Here is a 6,725-nt window from a genome sequence, read left to right as displayed (position 1 = left end):
TGAGCTTCCGTCCCAATTCTAGGAGTTCCTGCAATCGATTCTCATATATATGTATGTTAGTTGAGACGATTAATACAAGAGAGGGGGGTGAATTGTATTGAGTTCCTAATGACTACTTTTTGCGGATTATAAAACAATGCATATAGGAACTTAAAAGCACACACAGATTTTACGAGGAAACCTTCAAGGGCCCAACTGGAAGTAAAACCTCGACCATGCCTTAGGGATTTCAAACACACAAACTCCACAACAATAGAGCAAACACCAAGTTACAACCTATTAGACACGGACCTTTATTTCACAAGTTCCTCACTGGACTTGCTACTTGATAGGACCCTATCCTACCCAACCTAAGCACCACACCTAGATTCACTCGTACCACCAAAGTACTACTCGTACTGCCAAAGTACAAACACTCAGCCTCACCAAGAAGCTTACAAAATTGTGTATGATAAAACAATAAACACACCCAAATAACCCAACCTAATACAAGAATTTGACACCTAGTATGTCAGGCAAGCAATGCACGAAATCCGAAACTAATATGACAAGTTAGAAGCTTGGTAAACTTACTCAATTACGCACAGTGATTTCTTCACGCATAAACTCACAAAAAACCTAAACTTATTTTGACCTCTACTATTTATACAAGTATTACTCGTATAGAAAGTAGGTTTTCTCGATCTCAAAGATAAATAAGTTATCTTAACTTATCTTTAAACACGGTTTTAAGTAAATCATTGTTGAAGAAAATCTTTTCCGAAAAATAAGGTAGAAAGATTAAGTTAAAAAGCATAATATCTTTTTAACAAACTGATTTTAGGAAATAAACAATCTAGAAAATCTTTTTCCAAAATCTATCTTTTATCTTTTCCGAATTTAATGTATTTACCAAGCTTAACTCGTCACGCTTCTAATAAACTTCTTGCAATAACCTACTTAACATATTAACAATAATCTAGAAAGATAAAACCTTAACTAAATTAATAGCTGTGCCACGCTTTTGATCAGGTAGATTACTTGGGCTCCAAGCTAGTTGAGTTCCTCCAAAGAACCTCAGCTTGCTGTCTTCAAGTTTCTGTTAGAGAACTCAATTCTTGTTAGAGAACTCTTCTTCTAAATTTGTTTAACTTCTTTGATAAATTTATTAGTCGAGTTTGCTTTAGTTTAAGTTCCTCATCATCAAAACCTTTATGCTTCAACAATATATATATATATATATATATATATATATATATATATATATATATATATATATATATATATATATATATATATATATATATATATATATATATATTAGGTATGGTTATTAATAAATACAAATTATAAGATAATGCATGATATGGGGGGTTATTGTTAACAGTAAACTGCTGCCGTTTTTTTTTTTCACTTTGAATGACACATTTGATGAGCCAAAGCTTTGTCCATTAATAATTTTAATTAATTATTAGTAAAATTATTCAAAATTACATTATAAAAATAGAATTTATAACAAATTCAATGATAAAATACGTAGTACGAGTAATAACATTTATTTATTTTATAATAGTGCATAAGTCAAGATGATGTAAATATTTAAAAAATTACAGATAGTATATAGTTGTACGTTACTACTCCGTATATCTTGTACATTAATTCTTGGTACGCCATCGGCGGTTGTACTCTTAATTAATTGTCCAAAACTTTAATGTTTTTATGAATGAATCGGTTTCCAAATATCATATTATACGCTCCAAGATCCTCTATTAATGTGATAGTAAATATTAAAAAATTAGAGGTACGTACTACTCCTAATATTAATAAATATACTACTATCTCCGATTTTTTTTTAATTGCAAATTTGGAGTATTATTTGAGAGATATAAAATATTCCAAAGTTACAACTAAAAAAAATCGAAGGTAGTATCAATCAATTATTAACCTATACTAAAAGCGAACCTAAAGTGACACTTGTCACGATGTCCTTAAAAATTTTCCCGCCTTTTTTTTTCTTAATTTTGAATGACTTTCACTTTGTAATCTACTCATAATATTTATTTCCATTTTGACAACACATTAATCCAATCATACTCAATTAATTTTTTAATTATTTTTTTAACATATGTTTTATATAATAAGAATCTTTTTTATTAGTTACAAATATACTAGCATAAATTAAAATTAAGTATTGAAATATATCAATATCCAAGATTATTATAATACTATCAATTTTACTACTTCGTAATCCGTATATCTTGCATATAAATTCTAGGTACGCCATTGACGGTTGTACTCATAATTAAATGTCCAAAACCTCAATGCTTTTATGAATGAATCAGTTACCAAATATCATATTATACACTCCATACTCCAAGATCCTCTATTAATATGATAGTTGTTACAAACAAATCTAGAGAAAGAAATATTCACAAACTAAAACAAATAGAAGAATGACAAGTCCTCAACATTTACACATAGCCTTATTCCCCTTCATGTCCAAAGGCCATACAATTCCTCTTCTACACTTAACCAAACTCATACACAACCATCGACCCAAAGCCACCTTCACCATCTTCACCACACCGGCTAACGAGCCCTTCATATCGGCCTCGCTTTCGACACTCCCACCTAACACCGTCACCATCATCTCCCTTCCCTTTCCATTCACCAACGATGACATTCCAACGGGAGTCGAAAGTACTGATCGACTCCCGTCTATGTCACTCTTTCACTCATTTGCTTTCGCAACTGAAACAATCCAACCTCACTTTGAAAGCACCCTCGAAAATATACAAAAACAAGACAACCCCATTAGTTTCCTTATTTCTGATGGTTTTCTCTACTGGACTCAATTATCAGCTGCTAAGTTTAACATCCGTAGATTAGTCTTCTTCGGTATGAACAATTATGCTTATTCTATTTCAAGGTCAGTGTTGGTTAACAAGCTATTTTCGGGGCTCGAGTGCAAGGATGAGTTGATACAAATACCAGAGTTTCCTTTGATTAAAGTACAAATAGATGATTTTGATAGCTCCTTTAATGAAAAGTTTGATACTCATCAAGAGCCAAAGTTCGATTTTATTTCTAAGTTTCGTAATTCCATTATGATGAGTTGTGGTGTTATTATGAATAGTTTTACTCAGCTTGAACAACCATTTGTGGAATACTTGAACTCAATCTCAAATGAGCCTAAATCTTGGTGTGTTGGTCCATTATGCTTAGCTGAGAAGCCAACAACGTTAGAAAGTCTGGAGAAGCCTGAATGGAACAAATGGTTGGATAAAAAATTGGATGAAGGAAAGCCTGTCATGTACATTGCGTTCGGCTCACAAGCTGAGATAAGTAATGAACAGCTGAAGGAGATTTTAACCGGGCTCGAAAAATCGGAAGCATGTTTTCTATGGGCTCTAAGGATAAAACCAAGCCAAGAAGAAGTTATGGAAGGGTTTGAGGAGAGAATGAAAGAAAGAGGGTTGGTTGTAAGAGGTTGGGTTGAGCAAAGGGAAGTACTTGAACATAAGAGTGTACAAGGGTTTTTGAGTCATTGTGGGTGGAACTCGGCGATAGAGAGCATTTGTGCTGGTGTACCGATCTTGGCTTGGCCTATGATGGCGGAACAACATTTGAATGCGAAGATGGTGGCCGAGGAGATAGAGGTGGGAGTAAGAGTTGAGACCATTGATGGGTCACCAAGAGGGTTTGTTAAGTGGGTTGGTTTGAGTAAAATGGTGAAGGAGTTGATGGAAGGTGAGATGGGAAAGAAAGTGAGGAAGAAGGTAAAGGAGTTAAGTGAGGTTGCTAGGAATTCGGTTGAAGAGGGAGGATCATCTTGGTGTAATATGGAATTGTTATTGAATGAGTTAGAGATGGAGCAAATTAAAATTTAGTGCCTAATTAATCAAAGTCATTAAGTTATTTCGGGGCGTTTGGTTTATAAAGAGAAAATGATAGGAATCTAAGTGAAAAGGGAAGGAAAATTGTCTTAATTATTTGTTGTTGTTTGGGTAGATCTATACAAGAAGGGAAAATTATAGTTGCCATTGTGAAAAACAAAAATAGGATAAAAAAAAAAAAAACTACCACCATTATTGCACCATTAATCCACCAAATCACATTTTAGAACGTCAATCTTACGACCACTAAGAGAACTTTTTTTCTTTTTTTTTTTTTTTTTTTTTTTTTTTTGCCACGAAGAGAACTTCAACTAACATCATCCCAGTTAATCTCATTGATTGATTTACAGTGTTAATCTTTTTCGACAACTCAGCGTATGTACTAATATAAGAGGCCGATGACTCAGAAGCGGAATTCTTACACGTAAGATAACGGTTAATTAACAACGCAAGTTTAATCGGTGACTTCATTAAAATGCATGTATCTTGATGGTGGAGCGCTTTGTATATTAATTGATTGTGATGTGTATTAAATGCTAGTTGACTGGTTGGAGGTTTAAAGACCCTTGATAAAAGGGCAAAGGTTACACATACAACTAGTATATGTGAGTTCTACATACAATTTGACATGGCATTCTTACATTGGGCAAAATATTGGGTCCTAATTTTCAGTTTCTCAGTCATATTCACATTTCATTTGAATTTTCAAGCAGTAAAATTTGAATGTCAAATAGAGATGTCATTTTCAATGTAAATTTAATACAAAGTACTCCCTCCGTCCCCGAAAGAACGATCCATTTGGCTTAATTTTAGTCCCAAAAAGAGTGACCTATTTGTTTCCTAACATCTATTAAAATCACAAAATTACCAATATATCCTCAAATATTTTTTTCATATAGCTCCCTCTCCCTATTATACGCTTGTATTTTTTCAGATTTTTATGTCATCTCCTCTCTAAGTTTCTAAACTCTTTTCCCTCTTCTGCCATCATTAATTTTTCTTGTGTTTTTCTACATTTGTACTTGCAAATTATTGATGACTTAGCTTGTGTTTCCCCATATATTTGTACTTGCAAATTAAGTTTCTTGATACCCGCAAAATCAACCCAAATGGGTCGTTCTTTCGGGGACGGAGGGAGTATATCATAATTTTTGTTTTTACTTTTTAATTCTTTTGATGTTCATTATTTTTAATTTCGGTTGTTCATATTCTTTATTGCTGTCTATTGAAGCTTTTTTTTCTTTCTTATACTCGACTCTTTTTGAAAGTTGACTCTAAATTTGTTCGGGTTTCATGTTATTCAAATTAATCATTCTTAAATTCTTCACATGCATAGCCGTTTTTTAATTTTATTTTATTTTATTTTATTTTTTAAGAGATAAGTTTCATATTCTTCTTTCATATGGAGTATAATTCAATGAATTATATAACCCTAAGAAAAAAGACTAATCATTGTCGAACATGAATAATAAATTTTATACAATACAATGATGATTAACTACTTGATGTATTTTTTTCTAATTTGTAAGATATTTGTCTTTTCTTTCATCTTGTCCTCCAATCCTCCATTAATTGATTGTTGTCTCTATTAAAATATAATTTGAGTGTCGATTTTTTTTTGTCCAGAGTGTTGATAGATAAAATCTTAATAATTAAATAAACGAATTCAGGGGACATAAATACGACAATAATGGTTGACATTAAATTAATCTTAATAATTAATTATTGAAGAAACACTAGAATGTCAAAAATGGCTAAAATAATATAACAACCAAAGTGGAAGAAAACCCCAAATTATGTCAAGCGCCTTATTTCTTAATTAATTGGTAACAAAAACAATTTTTCATGCCATGAAGAGAGGTGGTGAAGGGAAGGATGGTAATGTTGCTCTAAAACTTGATATGAGTTGAGCAAGGCGCATGATAGAGTGGAATGAGTCTTTTTGGAACAGGTGATGATGAAATTGGGATTTTCAAATAATTGCGTTCATCGTATTATGTATTGTCTTAAAAGTGCCTCTTTTGCTTTTAAGATAAATGGTCAAATTTCGTGGTCCGTTACTCCTTCTAGAGGATTACGCCACGATGACCCTGTATCTCCGTAATTATTTATGTTATGTGCGATACTTTTTCGACGCTTATTTCCAATGCGGCCAATGGTAACTTAAAATGCTTTAACCAAGCTTTGTTGGCAAAGCAATTATGGAGGCTACACCACAATCCGGGACTCTAATTCACTCAATTCTCAAAGCCAAATATTTTAAGAATTGTGAGGTCCTCGAAGCTATTTGTGGCTATGATCCTAGTTATGCTTGGAGAAGTATGTGGGGGTGCTAGAGGGTTGCTATTGGAAGGACTTAAGAGGAGAGTAGGGAATGGAAGTGCCATCAACGTTTGGTCTGAGGCGTGGCTACCAGGGAACTCCAATGCATCAAGTGATATGGGCTTACGAGTTAGTGATTTAATTGATCACAACTGCAGTGAGTGGAATGTGAACATTATTTCAAAAAATTTCAATAACGAAGATGCGGCAAAAATCCTCACAATTCTTTTTTCTCCTAGTAGCCACCCCCCCCCCCCCCCGCCCCCCGCCCGATAAAATGTTTTGGTGGCCGTCAAAAGATGGTAATTCGGGGTACTGGTTATGCAAGAAAGTGCCAGTTCTAATGCAAGGGGCTGATATGAATGAGGTGTGGAAATTAATTTGGTCTTTGGTGTGCCCTCCGAAGCTAAAACATTTTTTGTGGAGGGCATGTAAGGGGTTCCTTGCTGTCAAGGAAAGGCTGTTCTATCGTCACATTTTTGCGGAGAAAACTTGCAGCGTATGTAATGTCCCTGAAGAGACCATTAT

At 33.7% G+C, this 6,725-nt stretch overlaps 1 pseudogene; it reads left to right on the top strand.

Annotated features, from left to right (window-relative positions):
• The first annotated feature begins 2,432 nt into the window (after window positions 1–2,432).
• On the top strand, window positions 2,433–3,869 carry LOC145594143 (UDP-glycosyltransferase 90A1 pseudogene; annotated as a pseudogene).
• Window positions 3,870–6,725: the final 2,856 nt, after the last annotated feature.

The sequence above is a fragment of the Chenopodium album genome, chromosome 19, assembly GCF_948465745.1.
Source record: "Chenopodium album chromosome 19, dcCheAlbu1.1, whole genome shotgun sequence".
NCBI classification, from domain to species: Eukaryota; Viridiplantae; Streptophyta; class Magnoliopsida; order Caryophyllales; family Amaranthaceae; genus Chenopodium; species Chenopodium album.
This window is presented reverse-complemented; position numbering and strand designations above follow the sequence as displayed.